The following is a 27,166-nucleotide window of genomic DNA, read 5'->3' on the forward strand; positions in this document are numbered from 1 at the left end:
GTGCATCATAGACCTAAACGCATTCACCAGCAGATGACACGCAACTATTCACTATCATGAAATCTATGTATCAAAATTTCACTCAAACTAATCTTGACGCAAAAGAGAGACATGACCCAAACCCGCCCTTATAGATTAAGGTCATAACCGGCTAGTAATTATGAGATTATCTACGGCCTCAAATGAGATTAAACGTATCTCAATAGTAGCAAGAGGGCCAAAACGGAAGCAGACTTAAAAATTTTGTCCATTGAGCTGTGCTTACATGACATGTCAAAACATTTCCCATATGTTAGATAATAACTCACACCATAAGCCAAATTAAACGTCTTGTACATCCAGGATCATTTAAACATGCAATCAGTTAAACAAAAAGTTTATACACATATGTGTTCCAACGGAATCACCAAGGTAGCAAAAAGGGTAAAACAACAGAATGAAAACAAAGTTTCGTGCGTGAGACGTTCGGGCTGACTCCACAAAACTTAGATTTCTCTTACATTCTTCACTGAGGCTGGGGTTGGACGTCTCTTTGCTCACTTACATACATATAAATGAGAGTAAGAGAAAGCCTAGTAAATAATACCAAAGTAAAAAGGTTATACGAATGAGACTTATATTAAGCACATCGAACTTGTAAACTTCGTATACAAACGCCTTAGGCCCATTCTTTATTTTTGTTGTACATGACAAATGGCCTCGGGCCTATTTTAGATCCTTATCAAACATATCAAACTGTCTTGGGCCCATTATTGATCAAACGGCCCCGGGCCCAATTCAAACGTTTCAGACGTATCAAACGGCCTCGGGCCCATTATCTTCCATATCCGTATTTATGCGCATTTCATATTCATGATCATGATCAATTTTTTATTCAAATGGACTTTGACCCATTACATTCATATTCAGATAGCCTTTGGCCCATCAAAATATTCAAACGTATCAAACGACCTTAGGCCCAATTCATACATATCAAACGTATCAAATAGCCTCAGACCCAATTCATACATATCGAATACTCATTCATAATTCAAACCAACAAGTCCATGAAGCTTATACAGAAGTAGTAGTTGGAAAATAACATACTTGAAAATATCTTTACTAAGATATTACTCACAGTGTTCCATCGATGGATTTGCCCTTACGCTTAACCCTACACATTTCATAACACATTAAGTCACAAGCAATTCAATCTGTTCTTAACTTGTTTATTTCTCTTAGGTCTCTTTCTTAATCCTTTGATTCATTTACAATGCTCAATACATGCCTAAAAGTGCTTAGAAATGAAAGATAACGGAAAACGGAACATGAAGTGACTTTTCAAAATTTCTAAAACAGGGCACTCCGCTCGAGCGGTCTGTAAAACTTTATAAAAGTACTGGTTGAATGATTTTTACGCTCAAGCGAGATTTCTGTCACTCGAGCGAGGAGTCTTATAAAACAGGGTTCGCTCAAGCGCGATATTTGCTACTTAAGCTACTGTGCAAATCTCTACAAAACTTTTGGGAGTTTGATTTTTACACTCGAGCGAGACTTTCTTCACTCGAGCGGACGGGCCGAATTCTGCAATTTCTAGCATACTTTTTGAGCTTCAAAACACAACTCTACATGGTGTAACTTGCATATTATGGCCTATATGTCAACCATACAACTTCTATCATGATCTAAATGTCAATTTCACAAGACTTGAAGCTCTCAAATTCCCATGAATTCATCACATAAGTTCAATTATGTCAAATTTATTTTCATAACTTCAAAACCCATGCAAACAAATCTTATATCTTTTTAGATCTTTCACACATGTGAAGTGTAGCTTCTATTTTCATCTCACAAATGGTACAATTGATGCTTAAACTCATGAGACTCAACAAAACTAGGCATGTATGTATGATTCGGTGCCATAATCTTCATGTTCCAAGAATCATCTTCCAAAAACAACATAAATCCTTAGAATTGAGTTTCATACAATGGTAATTCTTACATGCATGCCTTAATGACTCTCAAATCCTCATAAACTACATGTTTCATGCTCAATTATGCAAATTCATGGCAATCACTTACATGCATATGTATATTGACTTCAAATTCATCACATTCACCTTAAATCCTGTCTTTAGCTTTATATTATCTTTGAACTCACTCAATTATGAACTTAAACTCATGAATTTGAGTTCAATTACTCACCTAGAAGCTCCAATCTTCCAAATTCTAGCTAGTTCTTGAGTTAATCCTCTCAATCTTCAAGCTTTGAGGTAGAATCTTCAAGTTGAATTCTCTCTCTCTCTCTCTTTAATCGGCTCACTCTCTCTCTCTAGAGTGTATTTTCAGACCTTGAGCTCGTAATATGAGCTTAAGGGTGTTTAGCCCATACATATACTAGGTGATTAGTTTAAACTAATCAAACTCAATTAAGGCTAACTAATTGTACTTAATTTAATCAATTTAATCTAATTATTTTGATCCAAATCAATTTTTAATTAAATCTCACCGTAGACTTTAAAAATCATGATAATCACAATAATATAGTCAATTTCAGTTTTTGTCGCCTCTACGGCCTTTGATTTAAATTCTATAATAGAAAATCAAATAGATTTTCCTACCGTGAACAGATAGAAATTCAAAAACACATAAAATCATATAATTGGCACTCAAAATCATATCAGGCACATAATCACAATCATAATTAAGATTAATTAACATAACAGAGAACAAGTTATCAGAGAGAGAGAGACACACACACACACAATCGTAATTCGAAAGCTACCCCGCCTCTAGAATAAGAGCATTACCAGTGTAAAATGGCATTTAACAGGGAAAAAGAAGAATACTATCACTGAGAGCAATATAGGAACATGCAAAGATCAGGCAAAAAGGGAACTAGATCACTTAAAAGGAAAAAATTGCCAAACACTTCTTTTCAAGTTTAGCATTGAAGTTCTAGTTTTCTGTGTTACGTCCTCTCTTCCATGAAAAGACATGACCAAAATCTAAGCACATGGTTTTACTTTTTTGGACAAGTTCTTGTCCTCCTCTGTTTCCCTTTTGTACATTTTTCTACCTATTTTAATAATATTACACTTCTTTGATAACTATAAAATAAAAAAAATAAAAAGATCTAAGCACGAGATTGACAAGAAAAGACTGGGTAAACCTTCAAAGTTCTCAAGTCCACCTGATGTATTGCCTACCCTACATGGAATCACTCTCCAATGGTTCAACCCGAAAGATGATTGTGTCGTTTGGGACAAAACCTGTGATGGTAGCTTTTCCAGTAGCTCAGCCTATACCATTGCTAAGTCATTCTCCTTTACCAACCCTCCAGTTAATTGGAATTGGGTCTGGAAGGCGAACATTATCCTGAGAATTCAGTTTTTTCTCTGGCATACCCTTCAACTTCGTATCAGCACTAAATCTTTCATGTTTCATCGAAATATCGGAAGGGATCCCTTTTGCCCCTGGTGTAAGAACATACCGGAATCTCCTCTCCATACCCTTAGAGATTGCCCTAGAGCTCAAGCTTTTTGGAACACTGTTGGCATCCCAATCGACTTACTCCCCTCCTTTACTGGTAACCTCACCGATTGGATCAAACTCAACTGTTAGTCCCCCCTCACCCACCATTCCTCTGTTAGGTGGTCTATCATCTTCCCTTTCTCTTATTGGTGTATCTGGAAAAATAGAAGCTCCCTTGTGTTTGATCCCAACAACCCCAACCCTTTCAAACCTTCCACTGCCATTGCTCATGCTTTGGAGTGGCAACACCTCTCAAATCCCGTCATGCGAAAAACTCTTTGCGAGGTTTTCATCAAATGGAATCCACCCACTGCGGGCTGTTTCAAACTCAACACGGATGGCGCTTCTAAGGGCAACCCTGGCAAAGCTTCAGCTGGAGGGCTCATTTGGGATCATCTTGGTCAATGGGTTGTGGGCTTTTGTAGAAACATTGGTACTACTTCTAACGTCGCCGCGGAATTATGGGGGTTGAGGGATGGCCTCAAGTTAGCTCTGGAAAGAAACATTTTGAATCTTAAGATTGAAACTGATGCAATTTTACTCAAACAACTGTTATCAACTAACATCTCAGCCTCACATCAGCTTCACAACACAATCTTATTAATGATTGTAGGTACCTCCTGAGCTGCCTCAGAACACCAACAATTAACCATATCTATCGGGAAGCCAACGCCTGCGCAGATTTCCTAGCAAACTTGGGAGCTTCAGTTGAAAATTTTCAAACTTTTGTCAACCCCCCTCCTCTAGTTTGTAATCAACTTCTAGCTGATGCTCTGGGTATCTCTTACCGTAGACTGCTGTAATTGCTTTTCTTTAATGCATCCAGTTTAAGAAAAAAAAAAAAAAGAGGCAGTAACATAAAGCCTCCTAGATTGGTCCATGAACAGCTTTATTGCATAACCAGAAGGAAGCTTCCTCAAATGTTAACAATGTGGGGTCACTTCTACGAGCCTTGAGTTGTCTTCAACACATTTGGGTTTACTTGTGTCATTTCTTACTAAAATCTAAGAAGGATCAGCATCCTTCTGTTCAATGTATTCCTTCAAATTCAATGTACATTATCATACTTATCTACTTTCTTATCCAAAAATAAATAAAAAACAAAACAACCCCAATATTAGAAGGATATTAGCATATCCCACAAAGACACCAATATTAGAATTTGGAACAAAAAGCTTTTTCATTATTCTTGCCTGTCAAGCTTCTGCAAGTCAACAAGCCTTTCCCCCAATTACATGGGTCCGCTACATGTACCCATTTCCTTCATTTTGCTATAATTGATTACAATTTGAAAACAGATACAAAATGAAAACTGTTTTCTGGTGAAGAATGAACTCTTTTTTTTTTCTTTTTCTTTTTTGGGTAAGAACTTTCTAGACAATTCAACTAGGGTTCAGATCTTTAGCAAAACACCAAGCAAATAAAGTATCAATCTCCGAATAAATTAGACAATCAAGCTTGGACCTCGGCTCACATTCACGCGTCACATCCCAATTCAAAACTGATTCTCAGACAGTAATAGCATAAGCCTCCGTTTGGCTACCAAGAAAAACGAAAGGAAAAGAAAATACAGATTCAGCACTACTATGCACTCATAATAATCAAGCTCCAGAGTTACATCACAAACAAATTAAAAACCAACAACTTTTCTCCAAATCGTAGAAAAACAAAGAGAAATTCGAATGTAAGAGAAATAGATATTCCAAACACACACACGCATATATATTGTAAAACAAGTTGAGAAAGAGTTGAGAGAGTGATATTGAAAGAGAACTCTGTAATTAAAACTATATTCAGAAACCAAATAGAGGCTCCATAATATAGGAGCTGGATACAAAACATCATTATGATATAATTCAATATAATAAGGAAAAGGAGGCCGAAAGAAGGCGGGCGACCGAAAGCAGGGACAAAGAATGACAAAGAATCCTATCTATCTAGATGTATGACCATTATATACATACTATAATATATTAACATATTATATTAACAATTATATTAATATGTTAACAGCCCCCCTCAAACTCAAGGAGGACAAACATCAGCCAACTGGAGTTTGGAGACAAGTTCAACGAAGCGGCCAGGAGAATGAGCTTTGGTGAAGATATCAGCAGGTTGATCAGCAGAGGAGATTGGATGGAGATGGACAGTACCACGAGTGACGTGTTGACGAATAAAATGACAGTCAATCTCAATATGCTTGGTGCGATCATGAAAAACATCATTGTGAGCAATTTGAAGAGCACTTTGATTGTCACAAAAGAGGGCAATAGTGCCAGAGGGGGAAACACCCATGTTAGTAAGAAGCCAACGAAGCCAGAGAAGCTCTTGAGTAGTATCAGCAAGAGCACGATATTCAGCCTCGGTACTGGAGCGAGCAGTAAGAGATTGTTTCTTGCTGCGCCAAGAAATAAGAGAATCACCCAAGAAAAAGCAAAACCCGGTAGTAAAGGGCCGGTCAGTAGGATCCCCAGCCCAATCAGCATTGGAAAAACACGAAGCTGGAGAGAGGAGCGGGCGGAATAATGAAGTCCATGAAACAAAGTACCTTTGAGATAACGAAGGATACGAACTAATGCAGCATAATGAGGGGTACGAGGAGCTGACATAAACTGGCTGACAATATGAACGACATAGGCAATATCAGGACGAGTAACAGTGAGATAGACAAGGCTGCCAACCAGCTGACGATATAGGGTAGCTTCAGAGAGAAGAGTGCCATCAAGAGGTGTAAGACGACTCTGAGGCTCCAGGGGAGTTGAGACAGTCTTGCAATCCGTAAGACCAACGCGGGTGAGAAGATCAGAGGTATACTTAGCCTGAGAGAGAAAAGACCCCGTGGAATCATGGAAGATTTCAAGACCCAAGAAATAGCTGAGAGGACCAAGGTCTTTCATCTCGAAATGATGGCTAAGAAACTGTTTAAGGCATAGAATACCATCAAGATCGTCACCGGTGATAATCATATCATCCACATAAAGGAGAAGCAAGGTGGTCCCTTGAGCAGTGTTCCGGATAAAAAGAGTAGTATCATAAGAACTGGAGGTGAAACCACAGTCATGAATAGTAGAGCTGAACTTGGCAAACCAAGCGTGCGGAGCTTGTTTGAGACCATATAAAGCACGCTGAAGTTTGCAGACTTTATGAAGTGGATAAGTAGACCCAGGGGGAGGTTGCATGTAGACCTCCTCAAGAAGAACACCATTAAGGAAAGCATTTTTCATGTCCATTTGATAAAGATCCCAGTGTCGGGTGGTAACAACCGCAATCAGGCTGCGAACAGAGGTGAGACGAGCAACAGGAGCAAAGGTCTCCTCATAGTCAATACCATATTCTTGGTTGAAGCCTTTTGCAACAAGGCGGGCTTTGTAGCGCTCAATAGATCCATCAGAACAAGTTTTGATTTTGTAGACCCATTTGTAACCAATGGCAGTCTTGCCAGGAGGAAGATCAACAATGTCCCAAGTGTGAGTTTTGTCTAAAGCCTGCAATTCATCAGTCATAGCTTGCTGCCAAAGAGGATTAGAGCGAGCCTCACGATAGGAGGTTGGTTCATAAGTAGAAAAAGCAGTAGAACCAACAATAAAGTCACGAAGACGAGTAGAAGGTTGGGTTACCCGGTGTGGTCGAGTAGAGGCAAGAGGAGCCAGAGGGAGAGACTCACCAGGAGAGGAGGATCCCGAGGGAGCAAGAGCAGGACCATCAGAGTTAGCAGGTGCATGAGACAGACCAGTAGGCAAGGTAGTCTCGAGAGAGGCTGGCAGGAGCGGTGGAGTAAGCTCATCAGATAACTCGAGAGAGGCTGGCAAGGGCGGTAGAGTAAGCGCATCAGAGAACAGATCCGTGGAAGGGTCAGTAAAAAACAGAGAGGGTGAGGGAACGGACAAACGGAAAGAGAGAGAGAGAGAGAGAAAAACATTTTGTGTTCCCAAAAGACTACATGACGAGAGATACGGAGTCGCTGAGAAAGAGGATCCCAACAACGATACCCCTTGTGTTCAATACCATACCCTAAGAAGCAACAAAGGCGAGAACGTGGTTCAAGTTTGGTACGTTCATGAGGTTGGAGAAGAACAAAACAAGCAGATCCAAAGACCCTAAGGTTGGTGTAAGGGGGACGGGTGCCATGCAGACGCTCATAAGGAGTGTGATTATGAATGACAGGTGTAGGGATACAATTGATAGTGTAAGCAGCAGTGAGAGCTGCCTCTTCCCAAAAATGTTCCGGACAAGAGAAAGACAGAAGGAGAGCTCGAGTAGTGTCAAGAATATGTCGATGTTTCCGTTCAGCACGTCCATTTTGTTGAGACGTACCGGGACAGGAACGATGAAGTTGAGTACCATGACTCTGAAGAAAGGAAAGAAAGTCAAAATCTTTATATTCCATGGCATTGTCGGAGCGAAAAAGCTTAATATTTTTAGAAAATTGTGTTTTAACCATTGCAGCAAAATTGTAATAAAGTTGTTTGAGCTCAGAGCGATTTTTCATAAGAAACAACCATGTAAAACGGGAAAAATCATCTATAAAAACAACAAAATAGCGTGCGCCTCCCATAGTAGGAGTAGGAGAGGGTTCCCAAATATCAGAATGAATGAGATCAAATGGTGCAAGAGAAACAGAGTCACTTTTATTAAACGACAAAGCAGGTTGTTTGGCAAGTTGACAGGACACACAATCTAAAACATCAGAACTTACATGACCTAAATGACCACTGGAAATTAAAGATTTTAAACAACCAACAGAAAGATGGCCTAAACGACAGTGCTAAAGCTGAAAAAGAGATAAAGGATGAGCAGTGGTAGCAGTGGTAAGAGCTGTGATCTGAGAGGAATCTGGAACATGAAGATTGATGAGTTCGTAGAGACGTCTATGCTTACGGCCTATCCCAAGAGTTTGCCCCATCCGAGGGTCCTGCACCAAACAACCAGTATGGGAAAAGGTAACAGTTAGACCATGCTCACATAATTGACTAATGGAGATAAGATTTAAAGTAAGAGCAGGCATAAAATAGACATGAGATAAAGATAAGTGAGAGGTTGAAATAGAACCAACATGACTTACAGACAGAAGAGACCCATCAGCAGTATGGATAGAAGGAACATGAGGAGTAGAAGAGAGAGGAGTAAAAATAGTAGGGTCAAAGGTCATGTGATTACAACAAGCGGAGTCAAAGTACCAAGAAGTGTTACCTGCGGTGACAGATAAAGCAGTAGATGGAGGAGTATCGGAATTCTGCCAAAAATGTTGAAACATGGCTTCGACATCGATTTGAGAGAAGACTGGAGTGGAAGGGTCTATAGGGACAGAGGAAGGTAAATCCTCTGAGGCAGCAGCAGCAGTGCGTTGAGCAGGCATTGGTTTAAACGGAGTCCCAGAACGGTGAGAGTGGCTGCGAGAAAAATTCCCGGTGAAAGGACCATTGTGAGAGGCACGGGCGGGATTGCGGAAGCAATCTTGCTGGAGATGACCAGGGCCAGTCTTGTTGCAAAACCGACAAAGACGAACTGGACAATTAACCAGAAGATGAGTCGACGGAAGATTGCGGTTGTGACAGTAATTGCAGGCAGTTGACCTCTGTGGTGAAGGTGAGGAAGGAGAACTTCGAATCTGGGGAGTGGCAAGAACAGAGTCCACAGGGTGCGGATGGAGAGTACCAAATCTGGTTTCCTTTGACAGGAGTTCAGAAATTGCTTGCTCAAGAGTGGGTAAAGGAGTGCGATGAAGGAGAGATGCGCGTACTGGCTCAAAACGGGGAGTGAGAGCCATGAGAAACTGAACCAAGCGCTGTTGGTCACGGTAAGTAGTAAACAAGGCAGCATCCTTAGTACAATCCCATGGAGGTTCAGAAAGAGCGAGCTGATCCCAAACATAATACATTTGGGAGAGGAAATCATTAATGTTCTGAGTTGTTTCTTGGCGCATACGGTGAAGATGACTCAGAAGCTGATATTGGTGAGCAAGGCCAGTAGTCTGATAGCGTTCTTGTAAAAAATCCCAGATGGCTTTGGCAGGAGAGGAAGCAGAGTCAAGTTGGAACCGACCAAACTGAAGGCTGATAGATGTAATAGAAGTATTGCGAAAGCAAGTGATGATCTGATAGTTTTTACTATCCCAATCTTTCAGTCGGTCGACATATTTGGCAGCGGAGTCCATAGCAGCGAAATCCGTGGTCCCTTGAACGGGTTTGCACACATCCCCAGTGATGATGCGCCAAAGTTTCTTTCCTTTGAGGAGGCCAGACATAGCTTGTGCCCATAGGACATAATTAGTTCCGTCAAGAATAACGGAAATAGGGTGGCTAGAGGAGTCCAGGCGATCCATGAGAGAAAAATAGCACAATTGAGGTAGAATCTGAAAAAACCGAGGTTACTAGTGAATTCAGATGGTCAAAATCAGTCAGAAAAGGAGTGAACGGACCAAAAATATGACCAGAAAGGCAGAAAATGGATTAGTCAACGAATCTGGTCAAACAAGGATGATGCAGGACTGATGTCACAGGCGCGGCGCACGTTAGCATAGAGTTACGCGGTGCACGTTAGCAGGGGAGAAACATGCGGCGCACGGAAGCAGCCAGGGCTGACGTCAGCTGACGTCAGAAACACGCGGCTCACGTTAGCAGATGAGACCGTGGCGCACAATAGCACCGGACAGTATAGGAGGCGCGTAGAGCGCGTCTGAAACGAGGAAGCGCGTTGCCTAATGTTCTGGCGGCGCGTGGAGGCGCGTGAGACTTCAGATGATGATGAATCTGGTGGCGTTGGCTTCGTCGGGAAGAGACGAAAGTGCTGGTGTTGTCCAATCTGTATATTAGGTAAGGACGTGATACGCAGCAATTTGCCAAGAAAAGAAAATGTGATGCAGAGACTTAGGAAAAACACCTGTGCTCTGATACCATGTAAAACAAGTTGAGAGAGAGTTGAAAGAGTGATATTAAAAGAGAACTCTGTAATTAAAACTATATTCAGAAACCAAATAGAGGCTCCATAATATAGGAGCTGGATACAAAACATCATTATGATATAATTCAATATAATAAGGAAAAGGAGGCCGAAAGAAGGCGGGCAACCGAAAGCAGGGACAAAGAATGACAAAGAATCCTATCTATCTAGATGTATGACCATTATATACATACTATAATATATTAACATATTATGTTAACAATTATATTAATATGTTAACATATATATATATATATATATATAGAGAGAGAGAGAGAGATTGCAGACCTTGGGAGAGGGAGGCGGGGAAGAGAGGAAGCAACCTTCAACATGAGTAGTGCAAAGGCTTTAAGCTTAGGCTCAGATTTTTTAAGTAACTTTTTTATTTTTTAGTTAAAATGTGATATAAAAAAAATTAATATGGTTGGGTTAATTTTTTAACTTTTTATAAAATGATGTGCAAAAAGTAGAGAGAAAATGAAATCTTTAACTTTTTTGTATGAGTTATTGACTTTTTAATTTTTTTAGTAACTTTTTAACTAAAAAAATCACTTAAATCGATGCTTATTTCTTAGAGTGAGACCACCATTTGGGCTCTGAGGCCCATTAATTTTCTTTGGTCCACAGGGCCCTGAATTTAAAGTGACTAAGAGCCTTGATCCAACCCCAGCTGCATTTAAAGTGACTAAGAGCCTTGATCCAACCCCAGCTGCAGTTGCAATCCGTAGAAGTAGCTTCAATCGAAGGTGGCACAACCACCAATAAAGACATTGCTCTAAAACTCCTCAGCTCCGCTTGATTTAAAAGAAAATTTGATAAAAAGTGAAAGTAAAAGAAAATATTTTTTTTGCAAACATTTTATTAAGATGAAAATTTTGTAAGAAAAATAAAGAAAAAATTAAAAATTTAGTTATAGATAATTCACACGTTCAATTTTTCTTATATTTTCTTGTATTTTTTTGTAAGAAATAAAAAAATTAGTTTCTTTATACTTTTCACAACTTTCAAGCTAAACAAACTCATGAAATTTAAATTTTTTCTCTTTATTTTACTTTCTACCTATTTCATTCTAAACAAACTAAACCTTAAAGAAGAAGATTCATCACCGAGCTAGAGACATTCGAGATATAAGAACATAATAGGCCAAGTAGAAGGTAGTCAACTGCAAGACATAAAGGCTTTTCAGCAGGTTGTTAAGCAGAAGTCTCGGAAGGAATTTTGGGACCGCATATTGGCCTTTTTTTTTATATATTTATATTTTAAATAGAGGGGACCTCCGGAGCCAAGATTAGGAGTTTGTTTTGGTCGACGAAAGGTTCAAGCTAATGAGGCCTCTTAAGATTCATTTCCATAGTCGAGCGATTTGGCCGATTGATTCGGAATTGATTCCACTTCATTCAAATCCCTCGCGATTGATTGTTGGAAGAGTTTTCACTAAAGCCGATTACTACCTTTCGGGCCTAGCTATTGAGGTAAGGAGCAAAGGATTCACTTGATGAATAACCATCCGATAGATAATCCCACCCGACTTAGCTATCATAATGCATCTCGATGCCAAAGCTTCCCGAACCTATTGAAACGAGGAATACTAGGATTAGAGAGCTAGCATCCCTTGCTCTCTATCAATTGCTCACTAATGTTTCGGCTGAACAAAAAAATGAATAGAACCAGGTGCACATTTCCCATTTGTTCTCGTCCCACTGTGACTATCAATAGCTTTTTCTATTGAAATGGAATCCCCGGTCCTACCTTTCTCAATTCGTCGATCGACAGCCACCCTACTTCTAATGATAGATAGAAAATGTGAAAGAGGGTTGAGGGACAACAAAGATACAAAAACAAAAACTACATGGCATACGTACGTCAAATGGTAGGGTCCATTAGACGATCCCCAATCTTGCTCGGCTCGGGGCGATCACTTGAACAGGGTGTGATTGATCGATCTACATCAATAATTTTGGCTTCCCTTCTTAGGAGTGCATCTACAGAATAGAGAGAGCATGCACCATACTCCTACTATACTAGGGCCTTTAGCTTTCAGTGGGAGGAAAAGAGGACTTCCAGCTAACTTTTTTCCCTAAACCTAACCAATGAATGATAGGCCGGCTTAAGATAATAGAAAACAAATATATATTATTTCCATATGTTAAAAGTAAAATTAGTTTGTAAAGAAATAAAATCTTTGAAAAAATTAAGGAAACCTTGAAAAAATTACGGAAGAAAAACATACATACCGTAATAAGATTGCAAATGAGCTAAGTCAAAATACATATGTAATAAACTATTTAAGTTTTGCTTAAAACTTTGAGGGAGTTTTAAAATTTATTTATGCTTGACTTGTTTAAGTTTTAAATTAATCTCAAATGAATTTTAATTGGAGTCGAACTTAAGTTGATCTTAAGTAATTTTGATGATATAACGGGTTCCAAATGGAACGGGTCGGACTGATCCACGCTCCTCAAGCCTATGTCCGAATGACCAAGCCTACCAGAAGACCTGCACAAGAGTTCAACGGGAAACGGGGAGTCCCCTGGCAAACCCTTCGACGAGCAAGTTAGAGAGAAGTGGAACGTGTAGATAGATTAGAGATAAAAAAGGTTAACCTTCTTCTTGTCTTCGACGTCTGCTTATATCCTCCGGTAAACATTTCGTTGTCCCTTCCAACCTGTCACCTTGGCCGAAAGTCTATGCTCTAGCTTACCATGTTCATGGTGAAGGCGTTCTGTCTTGACGGAGAAGGGTTATCGCAATAAATACTGTAAGGGGCTTCATTAATGGCGATGTGCAGTGGCAATAACTTTGCAGATCTTTGTCTGCTTATGTGGCTTGCCCTTTTCTTGCCATGTGTGTCGCCGTCATTGGTTCTTATTGTTACGTGGGGCTTCAGCAATGCTGGGCTTTAGTATTTGAGTTATGTATTAGGCCCTAAATGGTGGGCTATAATCTTTATGGGCTTACCCATGTCAGTAGTCCCCCATTCCCAAGCGCAGCTTTAGCCCAACGAAGGGAATAATGAATAAAACGAGGGTTGTGAGAGACCGGCAGGGTGAAGGCCGACCGAGAGGAGTGACCGACCATGAAGAGGGCCAACCGCAAAGGGTGGCCGAGCGGAGGAACCGACCATGAGGAGGGCCGACTGCGAAGGGAGGCTGAGTGGAGGGATCGACCATGAGGAGGGCCGATCACGAAAGGTGGCCGAGCGAAGGGATCGACCATGAGGAGAGTCGACCGCGAAGGGTGGCTGAGCGGGGGGACCGACCATGAGGAGGGCCGACCGCGAAGGGTGGACCAGCAGAGGGACCGACCGCGAAGAGGGTGGTGGTGGTGTGCGGGGCTCGAGGGACGGCGGGGCACGTGGTGATTTGAAGTGGAAAAGACAAAGTAGGTGGGGGCAGTGAATCGTGGTCATACACGTGGCAGGATCTTGTAGTGGGGAAGGTTAGGCGTTGGGCAAGAAGTGAAACGATAGGTCATTATAGGGTGTCAAAAAGACAGTTTTGGCAGATTTTTGAAAAATTTCAAACTGGCGAAATTTAATTGTGACCATTGGAATATAGGCAAACCTTGGGCTTTTGGTATAATTCGTTTCACGTATTTTTTTGCAAACAACCAAAATATTCCAAGTGTAAACTCCTTCGTCGCTAGTGATACACCCCTGAAACACTTTGTGAACTATCTCGCACCAGCATCTGAAGCTATTCGCAAACATACGAGAGAGATGGCCCAAAAGGAAGCAACAAACGCAAGGGTTGATCCATTGGGTGATGACAATGCGGTGGATTTGGTAGAACAATACCGGACGAAGAGGCGAGTGGGAAGCGAGGGGGAGCCGGTGGGGCGACCTCGTTCGTCCACAATGATAGCGGTTGCGCAGCCAATTAGCTGGGTTAAGCCAGATCATTGTCATATGAAGGCCGATAAGTCGACCATTACCGCGGAGGAGTTGATGGGTATATGCAAGAAATACCAGATTCTCGCAAAAATAAAGTTAAAGCAGCCGACAACGAAGGAGAGGCCATCTGATGCTCGACCGGGGGAGTTTGCCCTCTACGAGGAGGTGTTGAAGGGAGGGTTGAGGTTGTCGCTTTCGCAGGTGGTAGTGGATGTCCTAAACCGGTTGGAAGTGGCGCCGGGTCAACTAATGCCCAGCGCGTGAAAGATTGTACTAGCTTGTGCAAGGGCGTGGTCGAAGGCGAACGAGGGGGCGGCTATGACAGTGGACGAGTTTTTTGCATGCTACAAGGCCTCGGGGCAACAAGAAACTTGGGTCACTTTGCAGGTGGCGGAAGGGAGGGGCCTGGTAACGGGTTTGCCATCATCAATAAAGGAGTGGAGGCCGTTGTGGTTCTTCGTGTCTGCAAACGGAGGAGTTGGAGTGCTCACGGTGTGGAGAGTGCCCACCAAGTCTGTGGAGCCAAAGTTGGGGGCAGCAGCTGAGGACAGGATGAAGAAGGTGATGGCCTAGAGGGAGAAGGAGAGCGCCAAATAGGACGAGCTCGTTCAGCCGTCAGTCTTGTTTTCCGCAAGGTTGGGCCCTTAGCCAACCGGTGGAGACCTGGAACCGGTGGAATTAGAGGCGAAAAGGAAGGCGTAAGAGGCGGAGGATAGGACCATTCTCGCCAAGGCCAGTAAATTCAAAGAGTCACAGGTAGACCGGCCGCCGAAGCCAATCGCGAGGGAGAGGATCAGACCGCGCCCCAAACCGCGGGGGGAAAAGGACTTGGGTGAATTTGAGCCACGACCGCCCCCAATTGATCCTTTGAAGGAAGGGCCAACAAGGAGGTGAAGACTGTGGCGAAGAAGAAAAGAAGGGTAAAGGAGAGGGAGGAGGGGCCAGCCCTAAAGAGGAGGAAGGAGGTGACGGCGGAGGAGACCCCCGAAGTGGGGTTGTGGAAAGCAGCTAAGGGGGTGAAGAGTGGGGCGACTGGCCCTGAAGAACCAATGGAAAGTGGGGCGATCGGCGCTGGACAGAGGGCAGAGCCATAGCCTAGGGAGGGTCTTGCGTCCTAAGGAGAAGGAGAGAGGGCTGGGTTGAAGACCGCCTTCTACCACGTCCCAGCAGTGTCTGGGCAAGTGGAAAGAGAAGGGAGAGAGGCTAGGATGGCTGCAGATCGCCTGTTGGGGGTGGTCGAAGACGCAACCGTGCGCTCGGTGGCTGGTTTTACAGAGGCTGAGCTGCTGAAGGGCTTATGCTCTGCCCAGATGGAGGTGACTGCCTTAGCAGAAGCCCTGCTGAACAAGACGGAGGCAGCGAAGGGTGAAGTAAGGAGGGAGAGGGAAAGGTTGGGGCAGGTGGAGGCCCAGCTTGAAAATTTCAAGAAGGAGAACGCAGACTGGAGGAAGGCTGCGTGGAGTGCGTGTGCCAGGGGGTTTGAGGAGGCTTAGAAGGCGAAGAAGATGAGGGTGTTGTCGGTGGTACAGAGCAATGTTATCGATCGTGCCCATGCTGAGCTACTCACGGCCAAGTTGGAGCTAAAAGACGAACGCCGCAAGGTGGTGTCGCTCGAGTTCCAACTGGCTGGTGAGCAAAAGAAGCTGGAAGAGGCCCAGACAGCCTGCACCGTCGCCAACGAACGGTGGGATGAGGCGATGACTTGTGACGAGGATCTGCGCGCCAGTTCGATCAAAGAAAATGAAGAAGTAGATCGGAAGATCGCGGGGTTGGAGAAGGATCTGGCAGACGAGCATGCCAGAACAGCGGCAGAGAATGCGGGGTTGGAGAAGGAGTTGGAGGAAGAAAGGACCAAGGCAGCCTCTGAAAAGGCAGCATACCCCGACCTCTGCGTAGCAGCAATAGAGCAGTTCAAAGGGTCTGCTAACTTTTAGATGGCTGTCGATGTCGCGATCGCCAACAGCTTGGCAAGAGAGGGGTCTGGGGGGGCTGGCCTGTCGGGGGTGACCATTGGGAGTAGGAGTGAAGAAGAAGTGATCCAAAGCTTCCAGCGGTCGGACTTCTATAAACACGAAATGGCTGAGTTCTGGGACAGCGGCTGGAAGATGTTTAAACGCAAAGCAGAAGCGTTGTTCCCAGACTTGGACTTCAGCAGTGTGAAGATCGACGAAGACGACGTGGCCCAGACCCCCTTAGATGAGGGTGTTGAAGAAGAAGGCCTCATCTCAAGCGAAGAGGAATGATTGGGGTGAACCAAATTTGTATTCAGAATGTTGGTTGTTTTGTGTTGTTTTTTTTTTTTTTTTGGAGTTGCTGTAATAAACTCATGTATAAGTTGTGAATGAATAAAATTATGAGCTGTGTTTGTGTTTTTATGCTATTGTCTTTATTATTTGAGGATCTGCAAAGAATGAAAGTGGTGGTCTACATAGGGCTTGTGTATAAGTCACTGCAAAGTTTAAAATGTAAGAAAACCTCAATGCAGATTGAAGTTTAAAATGTAAGAAAGTCTCAATGCAGAGTGAAGTTTAAAATGTAAGAAAACCTCAACGCAGAGTGAAGTTTAAAATGTAAGAAAACCTCAATGCAGAGTGAAGTTGTGAATCATGACCCAACAAGGAGCCAGTCTGACTTGGAAAACGTTGGACCGGAATTTGACTAAGTATGGCAACTATGCCACGATCATAAAGTTGCAATAGTGGCCCTGGCCGATCTCTACATTCGTGCTCAGTTCGGGTTGAGCCGTGATGAAATCGGTCGGGCTCCCTCTTCAAGTAACTCAGTCTGGTTGAGCTCTTCACGCTCAATCTGGCTGAGGCTTGTCATGCTCAGACTGGTTAAGGCTTGTCATGCTCAGTCTGGCTGAGGCTTGTCATGCTCAGATTGGCTGATGCTTGTCATGCTCAGTCTGACTGGGGCTTTTCATGCTCAGTCTGGCTGAGGCTTGTCATGTTCAGTCTGACTGAGGCTTTTTATGCTCAGTCTGGCTGAGACTTGTAGCTGAGTGCTGCAATCAGGACGTTATTGTGGCACCACACAGATAATTGAGATATAAGATTGTTGTCATGTAAAGTGTAACCCATTGAATTAGAAATTTACATCATGTGAGAGAAGAAGAAAAACATTCAAGTGTGTAGATTGCCAAAAAGAAAATACAAGAACTGATCAATAACAGACATAGGAATTTATTGAAAATAACGCTTCAAGTGTTCGGTGTTCCACGGATGGGGGAGGTCTCGACCTTCCATATCCTGAAGTCGGTAAGTACCCGGACGAGGTCTGGCTTTCACAACGTAAGGTCCTTCCCACTTGGCTGCCAGTTTACCCTCAGTCGGATTTTTGGTGGCAAGAGTTGCTTCTCGCAAAACAAGGTCCCCCACTGCGAATTCCCTCGATCGGACTTTGCGGTTGTAGTGTGTTCTCATTTTCTGTTGGTATGAGGCCCGTCTAACTGCAGTGGTTTCTCAGAGATCTTCGATTAGGTCTAGGTCTGCCCGACGCAGCTCTTTAGATTCGGATGTAGAACCTTGGGGTAGGAAGACCGATTTCCACTGGGATGACCGCCTCAACGCCGTATGTTAAGCGAAAGGGGGTCTCCCCAGTGGGAGTTCGAGCGGTAGTGCGGTAGGCCCAGAGTACATTCGGTAATTCCTCAGCCCAGAGTCTCTTAGCAGCTTCCAACTTGGCTTTGATAATCTTCAAAAGAGAACGGTTGGTGACCTCAACTTGGCCATTGGCTTGGGGATGACCTGGGAAAGAGAAACATGGCTAGATTTGAAGCTCTGCATAGAATTTCCTGAACTTGGCATTGTCGAATTGTTTGCCGTTGTCGGAGACGATGGCTTGAGGGATGCCAAATCTGCATACGATCGACTGCCAGATGAATCTGGTTGTGTTCCGCTCAGTAATTGTGGCAAGGGGCTCTGCCTCCACCCATTTAGTGAAGTAATCAATGGCGACAATGGCGAATTTGGTTTAGCCTCGGCCAGTGAGCAATTGGCTAACTAGGTCGATCCCCCATTTGGCGAATGGGTAGGGACTGCAAAGTGTGATCAATTCTGTAGGTGGAGCATGGGAGATGTTGGCAAAACGCTGGCACTTATCACATTTGAGCATGAAGTCTATCGCATCTTGATTGAGAATAGGCCAGAAATAACCAGTGCGAAGTATTTTGTGGGCTAGGGACCTGCCACCCGAATGATTGCCACATACACCCTCATGGACTTCTCTCATCACGTAGGTCGCTTGAGCAGGGTTGAGGCATCTCAAGTATGGGCGTGAAAAGCCACGTTTGTACAAGAGACCACTAATAAGAATGTAATTGGACAACCAGGCCCTAACTTTGGCGGTCTACTGTTTGTCATCTGGCAGTTCCCCCATTGTCAAAAATAGAAAGATGTCGGACGCCCATGGGATAGGTTCATTTTAGAGGAAGTGGACTTCCTGTTGGTTGGGGGAAATGGCGGGATGGGTCAGGTACTTAAAACGGACACCGTGGATGAGGTCTGACTGGTCTGCCGAAGCTAACTGAGCCATTTCATCTGTCTTGAAGTTTTTCGTCCAAGGGATGTGCTTGATGTGGAAATTATTGAAGAGGCAAGCGAGGGGCAGTGCAATATCCCTATAAGCCCGCATTGTGTTGTCCTTGGCATCGAATTCCCCCATGATTTGTCCAACAATGAGCTGGGAATCGCTGAACACTTGGATGTGACTAACACCAATGTCTCTGGCGAGGCGAAGGCCTGCGATCAACGCTTCGTATTCAGCCTCATTATTGCTTGCGTCGAACAAGAAGCGAAAAGCACATTTGAAATAACCACCGTTAGGGGCGGTGAGGATGAGACCAGTCCCACTGCCTGCTTTGCGAGATGATCCGTCGACGTTGAGGGTCCAATAGTGGGGGTCTTCTGGCTCGGTAGGGGGTGGTAGGGGCGGAAGAACTGTGGTTGGAGTGGGATTAGTGAATTCCAAGATGAAATCGGCAACATCCTGCCCTTTAATCGCCGTTCGAGGCCAGTAAGAGATGTCAAATTGGCTGAGCTCGACCGACCATTGCATAAGTTGGCCGGAAAGCTCCGGTTGTTGCATTATCTTCTTTAATGGTTGGTCAGTGAGGACCACTATGGAATGGGCTTGGAAGTAAGACAGCGTTGTCTGGAGGCGGTGACCAAAGCCAAGGACATTTTTTTTAACAATTGATAATTTTGTTCCGCGCCTCTGAGAGCCCGATTGATGTAGTAGACCGGTCGTTGGACAGAGCTGTCTTCCCTGATAAGTGCTGCACTGACTAAGGTGTTTGACACGGCTAAATAGAGGAAGAGGGGTTCACCCGTGATTACTTGAGAAAGTAGGAGGGTTGGCCATGCACTGTTTCAACTACTGAAAGACCTCTTCGGATTTTGCCATCCACTCAAAAGTTTGCCAAAGAACTTTGAAGAAGGGGAGGCACTTGTCCGTTGCGCGGGAAATGAAGCGGTTGATGGCGGTAACTCGGCCAGTAAGTCTCTGAACCTCCTTAACCATTCTGGGTGACTGCATTTCAATTAGGGCCTTGATCTTTTCGGGGTTAGCTTCGATGCCCCGCTGACTGACCATGAAACCCAAAAACTTTCCAGATCCTACGCCGAAGGCGTATTTCTCTAGGTTGAGCTTCATTTAATGCTTTTGTAGGGTGGTGAAGGTCTCCCGCAGGTTGGCCAGATGATCAGAGGAGAGCTTGCTTTTGACTAGCATGTCGTCGACATATACCTCCATGTTCCGGCCTATCTGGTGATGAAAGATGGCATTGACCAACCATTGGTAAGTGGCTCCAGCAATTTTCAACCCAAATGGCATCGCACGGTAATGGTAGGTTCCCTGGTCAGTGATGAATGAGGTGTGTTCCTGGACAGACGGGTGCATCAGAATTTGGTTATAACCAGAGAAGATATCCATGAAACTGAGCATTTGATGGCCGACCGTGGCGTCAACCAACAAATCTATGCGAGGAAGAGGATAGCTGTCTTTGGGGCAATGTAGACACCCCATTTTTGACCGACCTTAAGACTCAGACGTCTCCAGTTGAGCACTTGGTGATATTGCATGTTGTGCTTGTTCAGAAGTCTTAGAGTCGCGGCTGCGAGCCCTGCCTTCGGACTTTCGAACCCTCTTCTGTGCCTTGCCTCGGTTGGCGAACCAGACTCAATTTTCTCGGTTTCTTTTCCTGAGGGAAGGGAGAGGTCCAGTAGACCATCTCTCAGTGACCGTGGGCTACATTTTTTGGCCGCAGGCCATTTTGCCCATTTCGGAGTCCGGTTTCCGGTTTTTCGGGACCGTTGGCCGTGTGCCTCGGTTCGGGATCGCTTAACCATCTCCGTTTGCTCTAAATTTTGGCATATATCTTATTTTCTCCCTTTTGAGGGACACTGGGGTCTGAGAAACCCACTTCGTGGCCGAATGCCACTTTCGGTGCTTAACAGCCCATTTTTGGGACCCCGAACTGCGCATTTTGGCCCCCGAACATTCGTTTTGCAACGGTTTTCGTTCATTTTTGGCAGGTACCTCTGTTTTATCACTGGGAAGGCCGTAGAAGGGTGGGAGGCCAGTAATTGTTGCAGCAACCAGTTATATATCCTCCGACGCCCTCCAATGCCCCTTTTTCACACTTCCGGGCTAATGTTGAACACCTTGGGGCCACTTTCTTGAACTCTGAACCACATACTTGTGATGTACACACATGGGAGGACCCTAAAAGTTGGTGGCCGGCCACTAATTTTGCTTGACCCTTTTGAACCCCTCCTTCCGGGCTAATGTTGAACACCTTGGGGCCACTTTCTTGAACTTTGAACCACATATTTGTGATGTACACACATGGGAGGACCCTAAAAGTTGGTGGCCGGCCACTAATGTTGCTTGACCCTTTTGAACCCCTCCTTCCGAGCCAATGTTGAACACCCTTGAGCCACTTTCTTGGACTTTTAACCACAGGGTTGTGTTGAGGGCACATGGGAGGACCCTAAAAGTTGGTGGCCGGCCACTAAACCAACTTGACCCTTTTGACCCCTAGCCGGCCGGCTAGGGGATGTGGCCGGCCGGCCACCTGAAACAAAAATACCTGGCCGGCCATGATCCTCACACTGTTCACTTTACAGCTGTATGGCTTTATCCCCCAGAAAATATCTCAATCCGGGGGATATTTTGTGGGGGAAAGCTTGTCTCTTTTTTCTCCCACCTTTACTCCCTCTTTTTGTTCCATATAACCAGCCTCCAACACTTGAAGAAGGGGTTAGAAAAAATTGCTTCAAGCCTTGATACACTAATCTCCCTCTATCTCTCTCATTTTCTCAAAAACACCCAAGTTTCACCTCATTTTCTTCATCACCACCAAGCTCTACCACCACCACTCCATTCCAGCAGCAAGGGGAGGAATTCCAGCAGCTAAGAGGCAACAAATTTGGTCCAAGAAGCAACAAAAGTATTGATCTTCAAGGGTGAGTCCATTTTCCCTCTTTTTTAGTTCATTTTTGCACCATTCCTCTAGCCATCATGCTTGCTGTTTTGAGCTCCGACCAAAACTGAAAAGGTCATTTTTTTGAGCTCATTTTCATGTCTCATTAAGGGCTCAACCCTGTTTGAGCCCTCCATCTTGCACTTGCTTCAATACCCTCTTTGTATGTCAATATTTTGCATGCTTTTTCTAACCTATGTGTGATCTATTTTGGAGTTTCTCATGAACTGTAAGTAGGCTTATTTTGAGCCCCTCTTCAACATTGAAGAAGTGCTCATCTTTGTTTGGGACCTCCATGTATCACTTGTCTTTATATCCATCTTTGGTCCCCTATTCTTGTATGACTTGGCAGCCTATCTTGGTTCCATTTTTGGTCATTTTACAGAGCTAGAAAAGTTCTTATTTTGGCCCATTCTTCATGTTTCATTAAGGGCCTTTCATGGTTTGAGGCATATTTTATACACTTCATGTTGTATCTCTCTTTTAATCCCCATTTTTGCATGTTTTGGTAGCCTATCATGCTTCGGTTTTTGGCCTTTTTATAGTACTAAAAATAGTCTTATTTTGGCCCATTCTTCATACTTAATTAAGGGTCTTTGGCCGTTTGTGGAATATTTTGTATACTTTGTGTTATAGCCTCTTTTGAGCCTCATTTCGCATTGCATTTCTAGCATGTTTGTATACTGTTTTGGGGTTTTTACAGTTCTGAAAAATAGTCATATTTTTGGTCCCTCTTCAATGTTGTAGAAGGAAATTTTTCAGTTTGGGCTTTGCATATACCACTTGCCTCTTTGGCCACCTTTTGGCCCTTTTTCTTGTATGGGAGTGCAGCCATACCTGTGTTAGTTTTTGGGGTTTTTACAGTTCTGGAAAACATCATATTTTGGGCCCCTCTTAAACTTTGTTGAATGGCCCTAACCTGTTTGGAGTTAGCAGCTATGAGTTGCTTCATAATCTCATGTTTAGGGCCATTTTTGCATGCCATTGTTGCCCTATCTTTGCTTGCTGTTTGGCCATGATTTGTAATGTAGAAATGCTTATTTTGAGGCTGTCTCGCTTCTGTCTTTTCATCTCGTGTACCAATTATGCATGCTTTGTATAGCTGTAGTTCATTCTATGCGCCTAATTTGCATTTCGGGAGAGATTCCATGCATCGGGTGTGTTTTTGCCTCATTTCGGGGCTGTTTTCCCCCACATTTCATTGCTGAAAATCCATTAGCATGTTTGCATATCATTTCCATGCCATTGCATTGCATATACCATTGCCTCGGTTTGCGTGCCCGTGTGCACGCATTTCGAGGCACTTCATTTTCATCCATCGGCCTCTTATGTGAGTGTGGCTGAGGCTCTCTCATGTTAGTATAAGTCCATGTTGCATCCTATATGCCATTTCCATGTCATTGCATTGCGTATGTCATCGCCTCGGTTTGCGTGCCCGTGTGCACGCATTTCGAGGCACTTCATTTTCATCCATCGGCCTCTTATGTGAGTGTGGCTGAGTCTCTCTCATGTTAGTGTAAGCCCATATCATATTTCCATGTCATTTGCATTGCGTATGTTATTTTCTCGGTTTGCGTGCCCGTGCGTACGCATTTCGAGGCATCTCATTTTCACAACATAGTGCATACTAGGTTGTATCTTAGATCGCATTCATGCATTTTCTCGGTTTGTGTGCCCGTGTGCACGCATTTCGAGGCATCTCATTTTCACAGCATAGTGCATACTAGGTTGTATCTTAGATCGCATTCATGCATTTCCTCAGTTTGTGTGCCCGTGTGCACGCATTTCGAAGCATCTCATTTTCATAGCATTGCGCATACTAGGTTGTATCTTAGATCGTATTCATGCATTTCCTCAGTTTGCGTGCCCGTGTGCACGCATTTCGAGACATCTCATTTTCATAGCATTGTGCATACTAGGCTGTATCTTAGTTGCATTCATGCATATCATGCATATTGCATCGTGTTCGGGATAGAAGTTAGCCCGGGCACGGGAAACGAGGTGCGTTTCGTACTCCGAGTGACGGAACGTGTCTCAATTCCCAGTCACCGACACTCCGGATTACCCATGATGGAGTTAGGTTCTTGTTGTGTTTACACGTGCATTCATTCTATATTGAGTTGCACATTTCGACCCCCTCTGTCATCATGCATAGATATGCGTGATTGGTGGCACAAGGATCGAGGCATGCATATATCCGTGAAAATACATTGCCATGCCCCTTTCCTGCTCTCTGTTGCAGCAAATCAAGAATCAGTGGTCTTTCGAGGTTTGGCACGCATTTCAAGAACAGGCGCAAACAGAGGCTAATTGGGGCATCCCAGTGGATTTCCGCGCAAGGCAGCCTAAACATACATCATTCATCAAAAGCAAGGCAGTCCCTGGCTTGCACGCCAGTTTTACAGCTTTCTTGGTTAATTTGATTAATTAATTAGGAATTTGTATATTATTTGGACTGTATTATTTGGACTGTAATATTCTTTTATTCAGGACTGTATTATTCGGACCCTCTGCGCAAGGGCATAACTGTAATAAGGGTGCGTGTGTGTGTTGTATGTCTTCCAACCCCACGTCTTTCTTCCCTTTTATTTACCCGCTTATGATGGTTAGATTAAGGCATGTTTCAATTAGCATACAGTATGATAGCATGTTTGCATTCATTCATCTGTTTTGCATGCACCGGGCTCGGCGCACCATACTAACTGCATTGTATTTTCAATTCCAAGTTGAATACATGTTAGCTATAGCATTTCATATGCCATGTCTAGAATAGCCGAGCTTGCTATAGTTGCATTTTTGCATGTGTTGCATTAGGCATTTTTGTATACTTAGGATCATGCATGATTTCTAATGTAGTTTCTATTTTGGCTTGGAGTACTCGGTAAGTTCTATGCTTTAGCATCCTTGCATGCGTGTGAGTGACTGCCATGATAGCATGCTTACCATGAGGCTAATTGCTTATATGATATAACTGCCTGAGTGCCTGTGGGTGAAGGTTGGGTTATTTGAATTGGAATAATTCATCAAATGTGTGTTTTAAGCCCACTAGATAGTGGCAAAATCATGTTTTCTAAGCCCACCCGAGGGTGGCAAATCCACGTCATAGCCTACCTGCGGGTAGCACCATCAAACCATTTTCAAACAAACAAACATGAAATGTTTTGTTCCAATTCAGGCGACTCAGTCTATACTTGTATGCTGTGCGCATCACATAGTAACCTAGGCTTATAACCGGAATAAGAACATACAATGTTTTCAAAAATAGATATCATGGTTAGTAGAGGCCGGTCTCTGACCGGGCGAGCGGGGGTGCTCACGAAGTGACCTTCCCCAATCGTACCCAAGTTCCCGAGCCGAGGCAACTTTGGTGATGACGGACACGTGGCCTTAGGCAAACGAGTCAGGGTTTCCTAAATTTCCCATTAAAAAACATTTAGGTGGCGACTCTGTATCTGGCAAAGCAGTCCATGTTTGGCACTTCTTTCAAAAATTTATTTTCTCAAAACGATTTGCCGGATTTGGACTCTTTGGTTCAGATTTAGAACCGTGACTACGAATCGAGTCCGAACTGTAGCGAGGTCCCCCGCGGACTTGTTACAGATTCTGGCGACTCTGCTGGGGATTTAGAGAACTTGACTCGAACTCATGATATCTGTTTTTTACTACACTTGTGTGTTTCTTTGCATTGCATTTGCATTGGTGCGCCTAGGACACCGTGTTTGCCATCTGCTATTCTTGAACGGTTTGCCGAAGGCTTATCTTGTCAAGGCATGACCATAAGGCTGACCGGTTGTGGGCTCTGCCAGTATGGGAACACAAACCCCGGTTTTACCGGGGCACCCTCTTTGACCATTCGACCTAGTGCATATTCGGATCCATAGTGACCATTCCAAATTAGGACAGGTTGCTTACCCGTTTATAGATTGTTTGAAACCGCTGTGTGCGTAGTGAAACCCTAACTCCTGACAAAATAGGACAGGGAAACCCTACCCCAACATAGGGGTGTTTTGGCTCTCACTTATCTGTTATGTGCTTTAGAGTGCGTCTCTACAGGAATGCATGTATCAGTATATGAGTTTGGGAATCAGGCCTGCGGGCATCAGTTCAGTATTATCAGTATCAGGCCTGCGGGCATCAGTTCAGTACATGAGTTTGGGCATCAGGCCTGCGGGCATCAGTTCAGTATTATGGGTATCAGGCCTGCGGGCATCAGCCAGTATTTGAGAATTAGTTATCTGCGGGTATCAGATTCTGTTTTAGGGGACTGTGATACAGGGATAATAATCAGTGTTTGAGGACAGTGTGTATTCAGCTTATTGACTGTGTGTTGTTATGCCCGGCTGTGTGTCATGCATTTTATTTTAAGCTGTTATGCTGTCCGTTTATCTGTTTATTTATTTCCTTTTCGCTTTATTTATCTTTTGCTAGGTCAGTTCTAGCACAATTGCTTCCAACCCAACAGGCATTCCCCAAGCACTTTGGACACGAGGTCGTCGACTCAATCGATCTGAAGATCTAATCGACGGACAGCCAGTGTTCCATTCTCTACCCCCCGTTACCAAAAGAAAGCCGAAAAAGCGCAGTGTGTCAGAACAGAGGTTGTCAGAGCAGTGGGTTACTTCATCAGAGGACTATAGGACTGAGGTCTCAATTACTGCTGTTGAAATAGACATACCAGTTAGGCAGATGGATCAACAAAATACATCAGGGATGGAGGCTCTAATGCGCCAGATGCAGGAGAGCATGAGACAGATGCATGATGATGCCGCCCGACAAACGGAGTTCTCCAAACAGCAGGCCGCGATCATGGCCCAACAGGCCGAACTAATCACCAGACTGCAACAGCAGAATGCGGCATCTGCTTCACACCAAATTCCTCCTCCGGCAAGGGCTCCATTACCTGAGCAAACACCTACTGTTCAGAACGCTCCGCCAAACACCCAGAACGCCGTGCCAAATCTCCAAAACTTACAAGAGGACACGAATCTTCCAACGGGGCCAGCTCCGCCCCCGCTTCCACCACAACTGTCCAAGGTCCACGCACCCAATCGCCCCGACTCTCCCTTCGAGTTCGAGGTTGATCATACAGCTTTGAAATTGAGCAAACTTGAGAAGCTCTTCAAGAAATCCCAAGGGGTCAAGGCTATGCCGGATATCGAAGACGGATAAACCGAGGAGGCCGTGACACTCCCCGATAGGTTCAAAATGCCACAAATCGACCGCTTTGACGGGTCCGGCGACCCCATGGTCCATCTCCGACTGTTCGCAGACATCTTGCGGCCAATGGGCCTAACACGACCGCAGAAGCTTTCACTATTCAGCCGAATCCTGTCGGG

At 44.1% G+C, this 27,166-nt stretch overlaps 1 long non-coding RNA gene across 1 annotated transcript; it reads right to left on the reverse strand.

The window, feature by feature from the left end:
• Positions 1–225: 225 nt before the first annotated feature.
• LOC145806510 (uncharacterized) lies at positions 226–10,805 on the reverse strand. The gene is made up of 2 exons (XR_014349821.1): positions 10,741–10,805; positions 226–5,052 (listed from the first exon to the last, which is right to left on the reverse strand). It is a non-coding gene; the product is annotated as an uncharacterized LOC145806510 (long non-coding RNA).
• Between the last annotated feature and the right edge of the window lie 16,361 nt (positions 10,806–27,166).

Source organism: Camellia sinensis, chromosome 13, assembly GCF_055761805.1.
Source record: "Camellia sinensis isolate YWXY chromosome 13, ASM5576180v1, whole genome shotgun sequence".
NCBI lineage: Eukaryota > Viridiplantae > Streptophyta > Magnoliopsida > Ericales > Theaceae > Camellia > Camellia sinensis.